General features: G+C 50.6%; 1 pseudogene; it reads left to right on the plus strand.

Moving 5' to 3' along the window:
- Positions 1 to 15434, plus strand: part of LOC115283374 — a 33682-nt pseudogene extending 18248 nt beyond the window's left edge.
- Positions 15435 to 20897: the final 5463 nt, after the last annotated feature.

Here is a 20897-nt window from a genome sequence, read left to right on the forward strand (position 1 = left end):
ACGATGAGTCTGGTCCTGCCTCTATCCCAAGAAACACTGCAAGTATCAGATAAGTCCTTTCCGTCATGAGGAGCCCTAATTAATGCAGATGCCGATTCGTTCTTCCCTGCTGAGGACTGCCGATTAATGCTTACTAGGTGCTACATATGTTATCTCTTATGTATCTTTAATAAAAATAACACCGGCTACAATTTACAGTGGCCTCACTCTGTTTGGGAGCCCTATGCCGAGTCCTTTATATTATCTCGTCCGTTCCCCCCCCCACCCCGCCCATGAGGCAACTCTTGAGCGTTATTTCTCTTGCCGCATTGAGGAAGGAGTTGAGGCTCAAAGAATTTCAGTATATTTCTCAAGGTCACACTGCTAGAAAGAGGTAGGGCGGGTTTCACACCAAGGCTTGTTTGATTTCATAGCACTTAACCACTTGCCACCATGCTGTTATGTTTTAATGTTAAGGGGAAGTGAGAAATGTAATAATAGAACTTTGGCAAGGTGGCAATAAAAATGAGGTAGCGCTGTTGCATCCCTCTTACAACTGCCCTTCTCTCGGTCCCCTTGCCTTTACGTGCCAGAGGTGCTCGGAATACTGATGGGGCCAGTGGAGCAAGGAGGGCGTGACTGAGGGGCCGGCAGGCTCCTGCGTCCAAGGTGGACCCAGTCAGGCAGGCGCTGCTATTCCGGCTCTGTGGTCCACTCAGTGAGTGTCGGAGAGCTTTAGAGTCATGGTGTGGAGGGGACAGGGAAACAGGATGAAGCTGGATGGGGCTGGGAACCCCTGCAGGTCCAGAGAGCTGGACACCTACCAGCTCCGTGACCTTGGGCGACTTCCTTCACCTCTCTGGGCTTGCTTCTGGTTTGTGCCCCGGGAAGGTTAGGCTCTGTGTGGGGCTGGGTCAGGCAGTGGATAACACCCTAGTTTTTTTTTTTTTTAAGTTTTTTATGTTTGTTTATTTTTGAGAGAGACAGAGACAGAGACAGAGCATGAGCAGGGGAGGGGCAGAGAGAGGGACACACAGAATCCGAAGCAGGCTCCAGGCTCTGAGCTCAGACCCTGACAGGCAGCGCAGAGCCCGACGCGGGGTTCCAACTAACGAACCGTGAGATCATGACCTGAGCTGAAGTCGGACGCTTAACCGACTGAACCACCGGGGCTCACCCACCCCCCTTTTTCTGGCTTTCTGATGCTGCCTTGTGTCACCACGTGGTTCCCCTGCTGTGCACTGCATCCCTCACTTTGCTTCAGCACAAGGGTGAGAAGTTCTGGCTCAGGAGTCAGATTGCCTGGGCTCAACTCCTCACTCCTCACCCCTTTGTGCCTTAGTTTCCTTGTCTGCAAAATGGTAATAATAATGATGCTTTTCTAGTGGGCTTGTCTGAGGACCAAAGGTTACATTTGTGTCAAGTGCTCAGTCTGCTTCCCTCGGTGCCAGGCACACGGGTCCTTCACGGCTAGCAATGACAAGTAGTAATTTAACAGGTCAGCAGACGCTCACCGAGCTCCCCCTAGGAGCGAGGCCCACAGGTGAGTGCTGTGGGGTACCCAGAGCGGCACCGCCACGACCTCTCATCCCAGATGAGGTAGAGACTGAGGTAGAGACTGAGTCTGGGGAATGGGATGCCCATTGAAAGTGAGATTGTACAGAGAAGAACCAGAACTGTGCTGCGGGCCGACGAAACCTCAGGCAGCCCAGCAGGGAGCTCTATCTAGAGCAGGGATTGTCCCTAAGACTGTCCCATGTTGGACCCAAATGGCCAGGCCTTCACAGCCCTGCCTCACCCACTCACCAGGCGTCATGCCCTTGCCGGGGTAGCTCTCAGCAGCTCAGACAGACGCTGGACAGCTGACACCTGGGGTTGGACACCAAGTCTTCCTTTGAAGAGGGATCTGGGGGTGCTATGGAGTTGATAAATGACACACTCAAGGAGTTGATAAATGATTGAGGGTACGGAGAGAGGACCAGAATGGACAAGTTCTCAGGGAGAAGCTCCCAGAGCTTGGCCAGACCAGAGAGCCGTGCTGTAGGGAGAACCCAGGTTTTGTAGAGAACTAATAGAAAAGTAGGACATCTGTGCCCAGGCTGCATTGGAGAGGGATCAGTGAAGGCCTATATGGGGAAGTTAAGCCCAAGGTCAGAAACCTGGGAAGGTTCGTTGGGGGTCTGGGAGGGGGGGGGGATGGCCAAGGCAAGTGGGCCTGCTCCTACCCTGCTGAACATGAGGGCCGTGGGTGGCAGTCAGCTCTGGGGCACACTGGTGAGCTTGGGGAAAGACCCAATTAAATAGGTGTTATGAGGAGAATCCAAAAACATTCCGTGTGGCCCCCACAAGATAGCTGCAAGTAAAAGAGAAGCCAACTTCTGAAATCAGAGAGAAGATCTCCCACTTTCTGCCCAGCGTGTCTCCTTGTTCGCCCACCACTCCGTCGGCTGTTGTCTGTAGTCTTTTACATCGTGATCTTAACCAGTGTGATGATCTCAGCACATTAACATGGGCCGTTCTTGGCGAACGTGCTCGGTGGAAAGCAGGGACACTGGTTTCCCATCTTGACCCCCTTAGAAATGTGGAGAGGTAGGCCAGAGCCACGTTGGGAAGGCCTTTGACTCCCCAGACAAGGAAGGTGGATCTCCTTTGGCAAGAACAGAGGAGCTGCTGTAGACTTGGTGACCTGGGATCTGGAAAATGCTTAAGAGATTAGACTGTGAGCAATGTTCTAGGAATTCCAGAATAATGGGAGATAGGAGGTGGACACACAGTGCCCTCAGGCTTACTGTCTTAGTTCAGTGAAGGCGGGGGGCCTGATCTGAGGGGTAGGGGTGGGGAGTAGCGTTGGGTCAGAGAGACACTGCAAGGCCCTCACGTTTCTGAACTTGGTGACAAGTACAGTGGTGGTTCCCTCTAATAGCAATTGGGGGTCTGCAGGAGGCTCTGGCCTGAGGGGCAAGGGAGCTAGAGAGAGAGAGTGAGCATTTCTCCTCGTTCTGAGATACTAATGGGAAGACAACAGGATTTTTAAAAATCAAGTTATTTGAGACAGAGAGAGAGAGTATGCACATGTGCACAGGTGTGCTCCCGCACCCGAGTTGGGGGAAAGGACAGAGAGAGAGAGAGAATTTCTTTTATTTAATTTTATTTTTTTTAATGTTTTATTTATTTTTGATACAGAGAGAGACAGAGCATGAGAGGGGGAGGGGCAGAGAGAGAAGGAGACACAGAACCGGAAGCAGGCTCCAGGCTCTGAGCTAGCTGTCAGCACAGAGCCTGACGCAGGGCTCGAACCCACGACCATGAGATCATGACCTGAGCTGAAGTCGGAGGCTTAACCCACTGAGCCACCCAGGCATCTGGAGAGAGAGAATCTTAAGCAGGCTCCACATCCAGCTCAGAGCCTGATGCAGGGCTCCATCTCACGAAAGTGAGATCATGACCTGAGCTGAAATCAAGAGTCGGATACTCAGCCACCTGAGCCACCCAGGTGCCCCCAAGATGGGATTTTTTATGCATAACCTATGTCCCGTTGTCCGGAAGCCGGTCCCAAGGTGAAGGTTTGTGTGTGAGCCGGTCAGCAAGGAGGCACGTCCGGAGGACACCCGCGGGGGAGGAGCGGAAGCAGAAAAGGAAACAAAAAGAGGAGGCATGTCCTTGCCTGGCCCCATCTGTATGACAGGGAAGTGACTGCCTCCGAGTCAGCCCAGCAAGGGGAGCTGGGTTTTCACACCCCTGTCCCCATCGGCCATGGGGGTTGGGGGGGTGTCACATCCCAGGCACTGCCAGTTCGTGCACAGGTGTGCAAATGGCTCACTTCTCTTAACCCTGGGGACTGACCTCCCAAAGCGAAGCATAGGTGCGGGGGGGGGGGGGGCAGGGGAGCGTGTGAGGTAAAAACACACCGACAAGAGTGGTGTGTGCACAAAAAGTGTCAAAAAGGATCCCCAGGCCCCTGGGTGGGGCAGAGCAAGCCCGTCTGCCGTCAGCAGGAGCGCTGTCTTGAGAAGGAACAGTGGCTTGCCAGCGACTCTTCTGGCTCGACTGATCCTCGTCCTCCTAGCCATCTGCTGTTTCCAGGAAGGAACAGTGTGGACTCCTCGGCCGGCGTCTGTTGCAGATTTCACCTCACGTTCACCTTTTTCCATAGAAAACAGGAGGCCGGAAGGCACATTTCTCAATGCCAGAGCCCCCAGTGGGCTGCAGCGCGTCCAGGCTGTTGGCACATCCTCTCTGCTCTGGCTTGGGGGGCCTGCCGCCCCCTGGCCCTGCGGAGGGCTCGGAGCCCCAGCTCGTGATCCAGCCCAATGCCCCGGCTTCTGAGCCTGCCGCCAGACAGCTCTCTCCAAGGTGGACACTTGTCAGCAGTGGGGAGATTGGCCTTGACCCACTGGCGGAAGCTCCCAGCCCATCAGGACGTGCTGGAAGACTCCAGAAACCGGAGGACCCAGGTGCCACCATTGCATGTGAATTGCACAGGCCTGGAGTACACTGAGCTTGAATCACTAAGTGAATTAAGCTAGGCCCCTGGGGATGGGGCAGGGGAGGGATGCCGCCTCCTTCCTCGCAAGGAAGTAAATAACAATGAAAGCAAGGGAGTGCGGAGCAAAGCTAAAGAGCCTCCTTCTCAGATGCTCCTGGGTTCCGGCCTGCCCCTGGTGCACTGTGCCGGGTGCAGGCCGGGGACCCTGAGAGGTTAACCCTGAAACAAAGGGGCTGGTGGTGATTCCTCACCCCCTCTGGTGGCCTTCTGTTCTCAGGGGGCTGTGTGGGAGCCATATCAGTTCAGTAGTCCGTTGCCCGTCCCTGCTTCTAAGCACCCCTTCTGCCATCCCCATGGCCATCTCTTCTCTTCTGTCAGTGCCCCCTGCATGCCTCACCCCGAGGAAGCAAGGAAGGCAGGCCTGGCTTTGCCCTCCGCTTCCCAGCAGCCAACAAGAAAGCAGCAGATGGGCAGGAGTCAGCAGTGTTTGCCTGGAAGCCTCGCCTCCACGTCTCTGTCCCTCTTCCTGCCCTAGAGCCATGTACCGAGAAGCCCTACAGCTGCCTTTCGGTGGGGCTAACCCTGCGCCAGGTCGCGAAGGTGGCGCCTTCTCCCCGTGTGGACCACGCCGCCGTCTCTGAACCCCCACTTATCTGGGTTTTCTCAGGTTTGGCATTCTTCCAATCCTACAGGAATTCAGCTGATAAATGAATTCATACTCAAAGGTTATTGACTTAATTTGTCACCCCCATCCAGGAGCTATTTGCACTGAAAAGAGATCCACTGGGGAGAAGGCAATGTTTCACTGCAAAGAATGCCTTTCCCAGGGGCGGGAGGGGAGGGGGTGACGGTTCAGGCGCTGTGGCCTTCGGGCAGCCCCTGTCACCACCTCGGTGGCACAGGAACTTCTGGCTGCAGGCATTCCCCAATTTTAGTGGGCTCTGGAATGGCCTGGGGTGCTGGGGTAAACTGCTGTGGGTCCCTGGGCCCCCGGGATTGGGTTTAGTGGCCCTGCGCGAGGCCCAAGAGTCTGCATTTTAATCTGCTCTCTGCTTTCCAAAGGAAGTGGTCCATGAACTGCATTTTGAAAACTACTTGTGTATTACTCTGCTCCCGCCTCCACTGACCCTCTGCGGCTGAAACAGCAAGAGTTTATTCTGTTCTGTTTCTTCAGTTCTGGAGGCTGGGAATCCAAGATCAAAGCACGGGCAGGTTTGGTGTCTCCTGAGGCCTCTGTCCTCTGCTTGGAGAGGACTGTTTCACCCTGTCCTCCCGTGGCATGTGCTCTGCCAATGCACAGCTCCGTGCCTCTCTGTGTGTTCACATGCCCCGTTCTTATAAGGACACCAGTGAGATTTGATTAAGCCCACCCTAAGGGCCTCGTTTTATCTTCATCACCTCTTGAAAAAAAATTTTTAAGTTCATGTATTTACTTTGAGAGAGAGAGAGAGAGAGAGAGAGAGAGAGAGAGCGAGCAGAGAAAGAATCCCAAGCAGGCTCCATACCATCAGCGCAGAGCCTGATGCAGGGCTTGAACCCACAAACTGCGAGATCATGACCTGAGCTGAAATCAAGACTCAGATGCTTAATGGACTGAGCCACCCAGGCGCCCCCTTAATCACCTGGTTAAAGGCCCCTTTCCCAGAGGCAGTCACCTCGGGAGGTCCTGGTGGTGAGAGCATCAATATACAGATTTGGGGAAGGGATACACGATCAGCCCATCATGGGCAAGTAGAAACAACAACAAAAACGAAGGCATTTTTTGAAGTGGTTACCAACATAGCTCATCTTTTCAGGAACTGCAAGAGAAAATATACCCCCTGGACCTTGGACAGCGACCCCTGTCGGCAGTGCTGGCCTCTCTCTGTTTAGGAAGGCACCTTGGCTCACCTTCTCTCTATATTACCTGTCCTGTTGTCATCCTTCCTAGGTTTAGAAACAGCCTTTCTTCTTGCAGCATCACGGGAGAGAAGTCTTGGCGCTGGCACCAGCGTGGCTGCCTGAAGCAGCGCTTCCTTCTGCCTCCGAGGGGGTTTCTTTCTCCAGAAAGAAGCTAGGACCCTTCACCCTCCCCATTCATCAGCACCACGGGCAATCTAATTACAGCCTTGTCTTAAAAGAGAGACTCATTGACAATTGAGACTTCTTCCTTATGAAAATGTAGCATCTTGAACTACGTTTTTTATTGCCCCCTTTTTTCAAAAATAAAAAAGGAAATTAATTAATTTCCTCGCACACGGGAAACACTCGTGAGGTCTCGCGGGTCATGCGAGGAAAGGATTCTCTCTCTCTCTCTCTCTCTCTCTCTCTCTCTCTCTCTCTCGGCCTCCTGCTGTGTGACAGTGAAATGCTAAAATGATTTTGGCAGGAGAATATTCTCAAAGGCTGTTTTTATTTCAGCAGCAGAAGAGTATCTCAGAACACAGGCTGCACCTCTGCCCCGTGGGGCTGTTTCTAATTGCAGGAGGTGAGCTTGTAGAAATCCTTCCCCGAGCTGGGTGGGGAGAAAGCAGCAAGAAACCTAAGAAAGATAATCATGTCTGCCACACTCGGTGCTCACCACTTAAACGAATTAACTTGTTGGAACAAAATATTTCTATGGGTGCAGAAAACTATGCATTAAAATAATGAGGCTGACCTCTTCCTTCCACTTTGCAATCACTGGGGTTTGTTGCTTCTTTCTAATCACAACATGCTATGTTCCTCCTTGCTCACACCTCTGTCGGTGAAACTGGCTGCGAATACTTTAGATTCTCACCTTCTCATTTTCAGTGTGAAATAATTGCCCAAGGATGGAAACTGACAAACAAGAATGTGGATTTCGGAAGCAGCCCACTCCTTACTTAGGATAGCATCATGTGTCATCACCTTCTCCCATAGTCATGCCCACCCCTTTAGAAACTGAGCTGTGCTTTCAAAGACCTGGGTTGATCTGAAATATGGAAGACAGTGGGGGCACTGATATGTTTAATTAAAAACCTATTTGATGTGCTCCTGGGTGGCTCAGTCGCTTAACCGTCTAACTTTGGCTCAGGTCATGATCTCGCAGTTCGTGGATTGGAGCCCCGCGTCAGGCTCTCTGCTGACAGCTCAGAGCCTGGAGCCTGTCTTCGGATTCTGTGTCTCCCTCTCTCTCTGACCCTCCCCTGCTCACTCTGTCTGTCTGTCTGTCTCTCTCTCTCTTTCTCAAAAATAGATAAATAAATAAAACATTAAAAAAATTTTTTTTAAAGTATTTGACGCTGCAGCATAAGGGTATGGAGTTCTCGAGGTAAGTTTGTGGGTTTCACTCTTGGCATTGCCACTTACTTACTGGCTGTGTGGCCTTGGGCAAATTGTCTAACTTCTCTGTGCTTCAGTATTTTCACCTATAAGAATGAGATAATAATAACAATGCCTTAGGAGATGGTGAGGGCTGAAAGAGTTAGGACATGGAAAGTGCTCAGGACCATGATCAACATACAGCAAACACTCAACAAATGCCAGCTATTCCTACTTATGCCCTTGAAAAGAATGGACACCTCCTTTCTCTCCTTCAGAAATATTTAGTAAGCACCGTGCCCAGGAATCAGGAAAAGTAATCTAGGTCCCTGTCCTCACGGAGCTCATAGTTTAGTGCATGTGCCAAATGTGTAAACAACTTACTACAATACCGTATAAGACCAATTTGAGTAAATGCGGAGTAAGGATTACAGAGCCGTCGTATGGGGGGCATAAGAGGAAAAACACTTAATTGGAGAAAGGATCATGGATGGCATCATGAAAGAAGTGGCATTTGAGCTGGACCTTGCCAGGATAAAAGGTCTCTGTAAGCAGAGAACAAAAGAAAGATGTTCCAGGGGGAGTACAAGGCACCTTCAGAGAAAGGCAAGAATGCTTGTGATATTGAGACAAAGGAATGGAGGGGACCTGTCCTGCAGCAACCCGGCATCCTGATTTTTTTTTTCCATGGGAAAGAACTGGAAATAATATTGCGAAAGGAAGTTTTCCCCATATTTTACCCCTGAAAGAGTTTGGGGAAAAATTGTAATGACGAGCAAAGTCCTATAGTTACCAACTCTAATTTAGCAGCAAGACGCACCCCCTCCCCAAGTCTGTCCGTACAGGTCATTTATTACACCCAGAGAAATCTCTGTAGTCACCACAAAAGTGCAGCTACCTCTGGGGTACGATGCAGCCGCTATTTAACTGTCACGTAACATGACAATCGAGTGTCCTATTAGAGCTAAAATTTAATTGTGAAGACGAGTACCATATTTAACTGTAATCCTGGGGGGAATTTAGGTTGACAGGCTGTAATTACCCAAACTGGAACCCAGCCAGGACACACCTACTCTTTGCCAAAAGAGCTAGGGGGGTTTTGAGGACCATAGGCCCACTGAAGCTGCGGGCTCCGGATAGGGCATCGGCACTTGCAGCCCCACAGCGCCCCCTAACAAAGCTGGGAGCAAGCGCAGGGGCGCTGGGGAGCAGGCCTTTTCTAACAGTCCACACTTTGCAGCCTACCCCCTCCCCTAGCCCTTCCCTGCCTCCACCTGGCGCCACTCCATCCTGGGTTATCTGAAACTTTCTGCTTCGGGTTGCGTGGTTGTGGGTCCCACAGTCAGGTTCTCGCTGGGTCTTATCTGTGTCTGTCTGTCGGCTTGGTCCTCTCTGTGTGTCTCTCCCCAGGTCCTGCTCTTTCTCTCTTATCATAATGGAAGGGCTTGTCCTGATAATTACCCACAAGAGCACGGTGGTTCTGATCGCCAGCTGCTGTTTCTACATAGAGATCAATTAGAGGCATCTTTTCACTGGGGAAGTGGGCTGGTCAGGCCAGTTTACTAAAAATCCCATTAGGAGTCTGAGTGTGAAATGCATTATATTTTGCTTTCCAATGTAGTGACTCCCAGAAAAAAATACAAATTGGGCCAAGAAGAGGTAGAGATGTGGCTTGCTGATTTCACTGAAGGGTTAAAAGGGAGAAAGTTCTGGGCTGCAAGCAACCGTGTGAATAAATGTGGTCTTAATTTAAGGTTATGGATTTTTTAAAAAGCCTTGCTTTTTGTCTTCAGAAGTCTTGGCATTCATATCAGTTAAAAAATAATTTAGACAGAAAATAAATGTTGGCGCAAACTCAAATTATTATGTGCATTTTAAATAAACCTGTGTTTTCTGCCGCAGACCTAGCATATGAATAAAAACATTAATAGTGATCACCGTCATTTGTCAACTGATGATCTTTTCCCTCGGACCTTCTAGGACCTTGGGTCCTGGCCCTGCTCTTTAACTGAGCCCAAGGTCTGTCTTTCGTGAGGGAGGCTGATGAAAACAGCCTCCACTCCCTCGGCAGGGTGGAAAGGTAAGGAAGCCCAGGGTTTGGTCCCAGCTCTACCCTAATTAGCTGTGTGAACGTGGGCAAGTTGCTTCACACCTCTGGCCGGCTGTCAAAGGATGGAATGATCTCTAAGGATGAACGGTGGAGCCCATGGCGTGCAAAATCAAAAAGCAATACAGGAGTGTCACCGGGGAAAAATTTTCCCCTTTCTTAACGAGGAAAGTTCTGAAAAAAAGGAACAGATTCAAACAGCAACTTCAACAGAGCAATTATTAGACAGGGCACTGGAGGAAGTTCATTAAGACTCATTTTTTAAAACTGTGCAGCACAATTTTCTACTTAGTTTCCAAGAGTACACACACACATACAAACACACATGGGTACCCTTTGGTCAGAGGCAAAGCCACGTAAAATGCTCACTTTTCTCCCTCTCTGCAAACAACAACATCAGGATATTATTATCTGTCTAATTCTTGTAGTTGTGTGAAACTGTCCAGATACTATCGGCAGGACAGTAACATGCAAGGTTGAACCATATGAAATTATTATTTCTAGAGGTCAGAAAGAGTTGAATCTAAGAAATTTCTTATAGTTCAAGCTAATATTATATGTGTGTGTATATATATATATATGTAAGGTATGTATATACTACATATCAAAAGGTATATATGTATTATTATGTTCATATACAGTTATATTTTTATTATACATCAAAAGGTATATATACATGTGTGTATGTATAACACATAAGCCATTATAAATTATATAAGGGGCACCTGGTTGGCTCAGTCAGTTATGCATCTGACTCTTGATTTTGGCTCAGGTCATGATCTCACAGTTCGTAAGATAAGCCCTGCATGGGGCTCTGTGCTGACAGTGGAGCCTGCTTGGGATTCTCTCTCTCCCTCTCTTTCTGCCCCTTCTCCCTCTTAAAAATAAATAAGTAAACATTAAAAAATAAATTATATAATAATCATAACAGAGTCTAGAGAACTGTGATTCTTAGATATTCTTATTTTTCTAGCAAATATTTTTCCCAGCCAAAGACCAGTACTTTCTCCATATCCCTATCCTAACACAGAAGGAGATGACCTAAGACTTATTAACAAAACACACTTTCGCATCCCACGTTGCATTTCTAAGCATGGGCTCAGACCCTGATTTGGTCCTCTAAGAGTATAATCAGATGTTGACACGTGGAAAGGTCACTTAGAGGCACTAGCAGAGATGTTGGCTCCCGGCAAAGGTGAAGGACCTCCACCCAGCTTTACGCAGAGGTGTGAGGTCATGATATATATCGCTGGGGAGAGATGTGCTTTCGCAGAGTTTATTGGCAATTATTTTTTATTGGTGTTTTTAAAAAATATAAGTACAAGTATCATTATACCCAGTAATGATTTCAGGGACAGCCTATATGATAGAACGTTCCAGGATATTTTCAAAAGAGAAAGATGAGGCTGTGAGGAGTAGGGAAGCTTCCAGGAATAAAGTGAGTGACTTCCAAAATGAATAATGAAATGATTCCAGAGAGAAATGATCACATTTTTCACTGATGAAAAATTTCACTTCCTTATTTTACGTACTTACGTCTTTATTTGTTGCTTCTTCCACTTCCATAAAACAGCCAGAATAATGAGACCAAGTGCTCCCAAAAAGTATTTTTCAGTGGAGATAACTGTAAATTTTCATTGTGGAAAAAAAAAACTCAAGAAATTATGGAAAAGTATAAAAGAACTCCTGTAATCTCATCACTCAAAAGGTATGATGGCAGAGCACTGTTACCCAGATGATTTTCTACACATACACAGTTTTAAAGGGCTCAAAAGCCAAATCATTCCACACCTTCCGTTTCCAACTTTCTCCTTTTCATTTAATGACATCTATGTGTCATGGACATCTTTCCATATCAATAGATCTAGAGCTAGTCGTCTTTTCAAAGTGATTACATAGTATTTCACTGTATGCTTAGCCAATCGTCTATCGATACACATTTAGATAGCTTCTGGTTTTGCTACTATAAACCTCACCAAGAGAACTAATCTTATCATATACATCTTTGTTTACTTGTTTGATTATTCCTTAGGGTTCCTTCCTAGAGGTGGAATCGGTGAGTCAAAAGACAAGGCTTTTTCGTATGCATTGACAAGTTGCCCTCCAGAAAGGCTGTACCAATGTACAGTCCCATTACTGGCAAATGTAAATGCCCATTTCCCCCCACTTTGTCTGGGGAGGATCGATATGTTTAATCTTTGCCTAGCTGATAAATGATAAATCATATTCTACAGGCTTGGTCTCACCGGTAATCAAAGAGATACCAAATGAAAAAGTACGTTTTTCGGTCTTCATTGTATTTCTTCTTTGGTGGATTGCCTACTCATGCCTTTTGCCCATTTTCCTAGTTGGATATTCCCTATTTTCTTATCGATTGAAAGAGCACTTTATATATTAAGCATACTCTTCTTTCAGTTGCTGTCTATATAAAAAATATTTTTTCTCAGTTTTTCACTTGTCCTTTGTTTCTATTTTTTAAAATTTTCAATGCCAAATGTTTACATTTTATGTATTTAAGCAGTTAATTATTTTCCTAAGGGTTTCAGTCTTCAGGGTCACTCTAGAAAGGCAGCGTATTCCTCTGCATTTTATTTTTCCAGGCATACTGGATTACACTAGTTACAGCTGTCTTTTCCCCCCAAAGCATGTTTCTTATTTCTTTCCAGAGGTTCCGGAGTGAAAACGGAAGGGACCTTCGAAACCAGACCAGAGGAAATATGACTATTAATAGTAACACTTGACATTTCTATTTTCAGTGTTCCATAGGAGCACTAATTAGTAACCCCCTTAGCCTAGCCCCAACGGTCACCCTGGCTGCCATGCACACACTCCACAGGATACTCTGGCATAGGACAGGGAAAGGGAAGCTTGTGGCATTCATATGGTGGGCAACACTCTACCTGGCCAAGACTTCGATCCAGGCTCCTGATTCCCCATCTGTGCTTACATTAAGGCAAGGCAACTTCCTCTACATAGGCTGGCAGATTCCCCGGATGCACTCAGCCCACCAGGACGAGTTCTCTGGCTGATATGCCACCACCGTTCCTTCCCCCTTCCCAGAAACGGGAAATCATGTAATCTACAGGATGGTTTGCAACCTGAGTTTTCTAACTTTGTCTAGGACCACCAAGGGCATTGTACCACTTTTGAATTCGCTGCTGATTTTTGATGATCCAGATGCTCACTGCAAGAGTTAGGGAAGGCAACGTAACATGGAGGAAATGAGTGGATGGAAGGTACCTTCTGCGTTGGTGAATGATGTGATCCCAAGGCCGCCGTATGCAGAACTCACGCTACAAAGGTGGACCGGGCTCCCTTGAGTGACAGGCGCTGGGCTAGGGGCCGAGGGAACAATGAGGCTTAACAGCTGCCACAAAATCTGATGTGGATTGTTATGTCGAAGCCATGGACAGTACAAGGCTGTAGGGCCGAACAGAGGAGAGGTTCCTGGAGGGGTGGCCTCTCTGCTGAGATCCAATAGATGCTCAGGAGTTTAGCAGGAAAGAGGAAATCTGTGTACATGAGGAAGATGAAGGCAACACGCAATCTTCCGAAGACCAGGACAGTTGGATTCAGAGGTGGTAAGGGAGTATCGTAGTGTTTCTTACATTATCTTTGGAGAACGGCTAGGAATTCACTCCTCCCCCATGTGTCCCAGGCCAACACTTTTGTGATAAAATGCAACAAAATGCATTAACAAAAATTAACGCATTCAAAATACAAACCCCATTTTTTATTGTTAGAGTCGGCAGGCAAAAGTTCCTCTGCCGAATTGCTGTAAAAGTGGCTGCTGATCTTCGTTTCTGTACTTAACCTCGTCCCCGACCAGCAACAGTTTGCCTACGGGTATGGATCCCCAAAAACATGCCTTTGGAGCAGCACTGAGCCTCTAGGAAGGAGGTGGGGTCGGCAGCAGCAGTGCAAGGTGTCAAGTGCAGTCTGGGAAGCATCTTTTGAATGTAGCAACAAATAGGTAGTTGCAAAGAGCAGTTTCAATGGAGTGGTCGAGACAGAAGCCAGGCCAGGGGGGTTGAGGAGTTCACCGGCATTCCCAGCAACTAGAAAACGTGGAAGGGAGGATGAAGGACAACAGGAGGCGCCTAGGCTGGGCCCCAAGGCCGCCGCCCAGACAAGATGGGTAGGAGCCACAGGAGGGTGATGTGCCGGCTGGTGTTCTAACCCTGTCCCAATGCCAATGCCAATGCCAACGGAGCCAGCCGTCCCACCCTCCCACCACCCTTCCCCAGGGTATCCCCTCCTGCCCCCCACGGAGGGCGGGGAGCAGGCAGCTGAGGAGCCAGGTGGTGGCGCTCTGCATGGCCTGTCTACAATTGGCAGGCCCCAGTGCCCGTGCGGGGCTCTGCGCCTGCGCTGTGCACTTGCTGGGCGGGAAGCGGTGGGTGCGCGGCACTTCCGGCCACGCAAGGCCGTCTTCCACTCTGCGTTCACGGGCACGGCTGCCTCAGGCACCGAGAAGGAGCTGCAGGAGCTGGAGCCGGCGGCCTACCTGGCCCTGCTCAAGTACCTCTACTCCTCGGAGATTAAAACCACACGGACACCTCTGGTACAGCGCCGAGAAGTACGCGGGGCCGGCACTCGAGACCCACTGCGTGGTGTTCCAGAAGAGCCTCCGGCTGACCACACATTCATGCTGCTGACGCGGGTAAGACTCTTTGCTGAACCCTCGCCAGCCAGCCTGTGCCTGGAGAACATCGGCAAATGCCCAATGGATGCCGTCACTGCTGAGGACTTCGTTGACATCCACCCGGACACGCTGGTGGCCGTGCTGGAGCCGGACGCCCTAGGCATTCTGGGGGTATGCTTGTTCAGAGCCGTTGTCCGCTGGTCCGACGCTGTGTGTCAGCGACAGCAGCTGCAGGTGACTGCTGGGAGCAAGTGCAAGGTTCTGGGCAAGGCACTTGCCGGCATCTGCTTCCCAGTGATGACCATGGGGGAGTTTGCTGCCCAGCTTGTGCCAAAGGGCTTCCTTGTGGACTGCAAGGTGGTCAAGCCTCTTTCTGCACTCAACCATCCGTCTTAAGCTGCCCATGGGCTTCATTGACCAGCATGGAGGAAAGAGTGCCACAGCATCGACAGCTTCCAGAAGAGAGAGAGCCGCTGGGGCTACCACAGCACCGGGGACCACATCAGGTTCTCCATCAACAAGAGCATTTTCGCGCTTGGCTTTGGATTCTATATCTCTGTCCACCGGGACCACTGATTACTATGTGAACATCGAGATCATCCGTATGGTGGATGACACAGTCAGGGCCAGAATGACAGGGGCTTCAGCTGTGATGGCTCCACCAGCACCTTCTAGGTCATATTCAATGAACTGGTGGAGGTGCTGTCCAATGTCAACTATGCAGCCTGTGCCACACCGAGGGGCCTGGACTCCCATTAGGCACCAAAGGCCTTTCCAGGGTGACCAATGAGTTACCTACCACCGAGGGCAAGGTGTGTCTTACCTTCTGCTATGCAGCCAGGAACAACAATGGCAGGTCCACGGAGGACAGCCACATCTCCAAGGTCATTTACACCAAGGCCCCTCAGGCCCCCAGCACATCCGTGGAGTTTGGCCAAGACCCTGAAGTCACCTGATGCAGGTAGGCCATCCCACATTTCATGCTGAGCCCTGGTGCCCCCGCCCCCATGCTGTCTGTCCGCTTACCCCCTACCACATTTCTGGGTATCCAGAGAGTCTTCACTCTCCGTGGTGGTGAGCATGGCATCTGTTCAGAAGAGCCGGGACACCGCTGGGGTGGGGGCGAGGGCCGTGTGAGGCAAACCCTTAGGACTTGGGGTGTAGGACTGGCCTCGTGCCTCCCTGAGCCTAGGGGCCACTGTCCCTGCATCTCAGGGCCACCTGACCAACTGCCTGACCATAGGATTTGAATATGATTTTGTCTCATTTTTGCTTTTGTTCAACTCCACATAGCACTACATCTTGGACTTCCATTTCTCTATCAGGAGTATATAGGAGAGGCTTCTAGTGCATTTGGTTGGGGTCTTGTGTTCTTTTGTTCCGGTCAGTTTCCTGGGGATGTTTAGGCCATCTTGAGCCTGGCCTCCAGCATGCTGGTCTGAGCCCTGGAGAGTAGGACTCATGGGCAGGGCGGGGGTGGCTGGAGACCCCTCAAAGTCCTGAAGGCTGGCTTCCTGCCAGGCTCAGGCCCACCCAGTGGGCCTTGTGAAGGGCGTACTTGTCTAACCTCTCTGAATGGGACCTTCCTGGCCCCTGCAGCTGAGTGCATGGACCTCAGAACCGATCTTCCTGGGAGGGGCGGTGCTGGGAACCAGCCATGGTGGCATGTCCCCAGCTGACCCACCTGCACATGCTGTACCCCTGCCCCACCTCGCGCCCGAGTGAGCACTTTGCTCAGAGGTGCTGGAGGGCGCGGCCCCTCCCCCAGCTTCCAAGTACCACCCCACTCCCAAAGCCTATGTGTTTCTGCCCTCAGTGATTCCTTCCGGAACCTACATTCTCCCCAAAGCCATGAAATAGTTTTTAAAAATAAAGAAAAGGAGTGTACCTGCAATAAGCAAGCAAAAAAAAAAATCTGTTTTTACATGGAATAAAGACAGATGGTAATGGGGAAAAGAGTGGCGCATAGTAGCAAATGTATTGGTCTAAGTCCAGGGGCCTAGAATATCAAGTGGGGCCAGGCAGTCATAACCTGTGTGATCTTGGACGAGTCATTCACCCTCTCTGCACCTCAGTGTCCTCTGCCGAACAAGGGGGTTGTACAAGACCTCTTCTCTGTGTTTACTTTCCAACATTTGCATTCATTTGGGGCACCTGGGTGGCTCAGTCGGTTAAGCATCTGGCTTCGGCTCAGGTCATGATCTCACGGTTCTCGGGTTCGAGCCCTGCATCGGGCTCTGTGCTGACAGCTAGCTCAGAGCCTGGAGCCTGCCTCAGATTTTGTGTCTCCTTGTCTCTCTGACCCTCCCCCGCTCATGCTGTCTCTCTCTCTCTCTCTAAAATAAATAAAAACAGTAAAAAAAAAATAAAAAAAAATAGACTTCACTGTGAAATAAATTGTTGCAAATATCAATACTCCCCAAAATGGTGTGTCTTTTTGTGGAGTTACTGAATTCTGTTGCTCTCACTGGGCCCGTTCAAGAGCTCTTCCATTGCCCTCAGCTAGGTGCCAGCAGAAACCTTCTCACTTGGTCACAGTGAGTAAAAGAAACATGTGCTCCCCAAATTTAGGACCGAGAACATGTGCTGAGGACCCTCCATGTTCATGGTATTCATGGAGAACCCCCTTCCTGGTCCAGTCGGAATGGAGAGGGGAGAATCTGAAAGCATCTTTGAGCTGGACTGGGTTTTGAGAAAGCCCCAAATAAGGGTGGAGTTGGGGTGTGGGACACAGTTATGGCTATAGTCAAAAAAGCTGGGCAGGGGTCTGGGAGACTCTGTCATGGGCTGACTTTTTCATTTTCTGCCCCAACCCATCATGCTTGGTCTTTCTGTAGCTGAGAAACTGACCTGTCGTTCTGTTTTTTTAGCCTCTGATATCACAGTGTCCAAATGCAGCAAATCGTGAAGTGTCGCTGCAGGTCTTTCTCACATCCATTATGTATTATCTTTGAACATTGCCCCTAGCTTTATAGACCTTCCTGTGAATGCGGTCTGCATTGTCTTCTGGGCAGAATTAGCAGAGGCGCTGTGTGGCCACAGGCACATAGACACAGGCGCGCGTGCTGTTCAGAGCAGGGGGAAGGGGCTCGGTGGGCTCAGGTACACAGCAAATTGCCACGCACTCCCTGTTGGCATGGCCCCCTCCTAATGGGCGGCTTGGAAAGCCTGGACTGCTTTTCACGGGTCCCCTCGTAGCCTCACATCGTTCCCTGCCCATTAAGTGAAACTGGAGCAAGCCATTTGGGTGGTTGCGGCCACATCTGGCTGAAGTGCCCAGCTGTTGCTCTCTCCTCTCCTCGGTGCTCAGTCCCGGCGATGTGGACTCATTACAGCTGTGATCGTTGCTGATGACATTAACGCACGGGGCGGCTTCTCCATCGCACGTGCCATCTGCTCCCATCAGCCCTGTGGGGTAAGTGGTAGGTAATTGTTTCCCATCGGTAGTCCATTTTCTCAGATAAAAGATGCAAGCTTTAAAAATAAATAGCCACTCTGAGTCATGGTGCCGAGGCCAGCGTGGATATGGGGGCAGCCATTGCATCTACCTAGAGTAGTGGGTGAGCCTGCTTTCCCGGTAATTCAAGTCAAAGGGCAATTTGATTCATTAACAGTGGCTCTCGGAGAGGAGGAAGTTCACGGAGAGTGTAGAGGCAAAAAAAAAAAAAAATCTCCGGGAGTTCTTCTAAACCAGCTGGGTCAGTGCAGAGAGAAGGGCAGGAATGGCGCTCAAAATTGGTGATTCATCAGCTAAGGCTCGCTAGTGGATGGGAATGAAAAGTAAGAGCCCGGGGAATTTCAGCGCGGGCTTTGGCTCCTAGGGCTCAGCTCTCAGCTTCGGCTTCCTCTCGGAGCATCCACGGGCTCCAGACCGGAGTCGGGAACGCAGAGTGCCAGGAGCACCGGGCAGGGCTCAGGAGGTGGGCAGGCAGAGGGGCCAGGATGGGCTGATGCCAACCAGCAGGCCAGCTCACAGAAATTATGATGGGGAGGGAACCTGACTTAGCTGCAGCCTCCGGGACTCCCAAGATGACTGGTGGGGCTTTTTTTTTCTTTTCCCCTTAAGGAAATTGCATTTTGCAGTACACTTTTAACCTGTGAAGAACTGCCACCCAGCATCCTCGGTGGCTTGACCTACATCAGCTATTTATTCAGCACATGTGTGTCAAGCCCCCCTCCAGGATGCTGAGCACCGTTCTGACCGGGGGGCGGGGGGGGCAGGGGGTTGCTCCTGGCGTTCGGAGCTGGGCAGACCTGGATTTGCCATTCGCTATCATCCCGTGCAAACCTGCAACCCCTCCCCATGCATGTGTGCGCACCTCTGCAACGGGGTAGTCGTGCTGTTTTCCTGTGATTGTCACGACAAGCACACGAGAGGATGCGTGGCTCAGGCCAGAGACAGCACAGGACCTTGGTGACCATGGGGGCTGGAATGATGACCTTCCCTCTTTTGACACAAACCGGTCTGTCCCCTCACACGTGTGCCCTCATCCGTGAGGTCCTCTCGTACCTCCCCTACCGCCTGCCTGCTGCCCACGTTTGCTGGCTCACAGCTCCCATGCTCAGCTGCCAGTCCCCAAGTTCTTTTGGGACCAGTCCCGTTCCTGGGTGGACGGGGTGGGGACAGGGCTCTCCTCCCTGTGCCCCTGGGGCAGCCGAGCCAGTGGAGGGGACGCACTTCTGTCTCCTTCCCGCCAGCCCAGCACTCCTAAGCGAGGAGAAGGAGATTCCTTTACACCAGGCTTGCTCCAGTCGCTGCCAGTGCCGCTAATTGATTCATGTTATTTTATTTTCTGTACTGGTGGTTAGGGCCTCAAGCAATTTTATGCAAATTTATGAACCTTATGCAAATGAGGGCATCCCTAGACTAATTGCACACAAAAAGCTAGCTTTGTGGGTACCTCCCCCATTCAAGTGTGCCCTGACTCCTTCTCATCCCTTAAATTACTCCCAAAGTCCCCCGTGCCCACCAGCCCCCAGATCAGCAGCCTCCCCCTCCACTGGCCCCCCACCTGCAGGCTTCTCAGTGGCTGCTTTGGAATGTTGGAAGGCTTGCTGGCGCAGTTGGCTGCCGGTGTCCCAGCAAACCCTTGCCTTGGGGGACACTCCTCACAGCTTGCTTTTACTTTATGTCATTTCAACCCCATCCAACTGCTTCTTCCGGTCTCCCCAGGACAGGTAAGACCGGCCTACTGTAGCCTAGAACCTGCCAGAGGCTTGCAGAACTGGCTTGATGTGGCCCCTTTGGGTAAGGGCAGGGCTGTAGGTGGCCCTCCCATTTCTTGGGGACCCTGTCCCCAATCTTGGGCTCATTCTTGATCCAAGCACGCTGGCAACTATTCGCAGGGAAGGTGCCGTCTTCAGTGGGATTCCCTAGAAGCAGGGCCCGAGACAGGAATTTAGGCGTGAGTGACTTGCCTGGGGGGGGGGGGGCGGAGCTCTCGGGAGAAGCCCACGAGGGGAGCAGGGTAGGACTTGGAAAAGCTGGGCAGACGTGGGGTCGGCTAAAGTCTTCAGCAAGGGGCTCTGGTGCCTTGAAGCAAGGGAGTGGGTTTCTGCATCACACGCCCCCCCTCACTCCTTAGACGGGGCGTCTGCTGCAGTCACCACAGGGGTCAAGGGTAGTAATCCACCAGGCATTTGGGGGCCAGGAGGCTCCCATCTGAGAAGGCGTCAGCCAGCACCCACTGGCTCAAGGATGGGTGGCCAGCCCAAGTGGCGGACCATCAGCATTTCCTACGGGCACTAAATAAAATGCCTGGTCACAACCCCCGAGACTAAGGCCTTTACATTTCTTTTTGTTTGTTTAACCTAATTTAATTTTAACATCCCTGTAAAGCAAGCATTTAAATCATACTGACTTTATAAATATGCTAGCGCTCAGGGCGGTGCACCACCTGCTTCCAGCATCATATGAACAGCAAACCTCCTAGATGGAGGTGGGATTTGAACTTGGACTGACTTCCCTGGGAGCCTGTCCCGCCTGGCAGTGGGCCAGGGCTTTTGTCTCCAGCCACTTACATGTCCAAGGTCAGGATGTGCCACTTCAGGATTCTGATTCACCTAGCTTTCCTCAAGAGCCCTCTTTCCCTTATTCCCCCTTTTGTATGGCTTCTTTTTACAATTCCCTCAGAGAATGTGTGTTGGGGGTAGGGGTGCAGGTGAGGGGGGGTGGGCACCAGAGTCTCAGGGGATAGGAAGCCAAGCCAAAGCTTCTTAACCCTTCCTTCCTGCTCCTTCCTCTCCCCTTCTGTCCCGTCCCCCCAACTTCAGTCCCTTTTTGGCCTCCTTTCCACCACCTTCCCCCTCTCCTCCCCTCTCTTCTTCTTCCCCTCTCCTCTTCCTCTCCCTCTCCTCCCTTTCACACCTCCCCTTCCTGGCCCATCCCCCTTTCCTTCTTCCCCTTCTGACACCTTTCC

Source organism: Suricata suricatta, chromosome X, assembly GCF_006229205.1.
Source record: "Suricata suricatta isolate VVHF042 chromosome X, meerkat_22Aug2017_6uvM2_HiC, whole genome shotgun sequence".
NCBI classification, from domain to species: Eukaryota; Metazoa; Chordata; class Mammalia; order Carnivora; family Herpestidae; genus Suricata; species Suricata suricatta.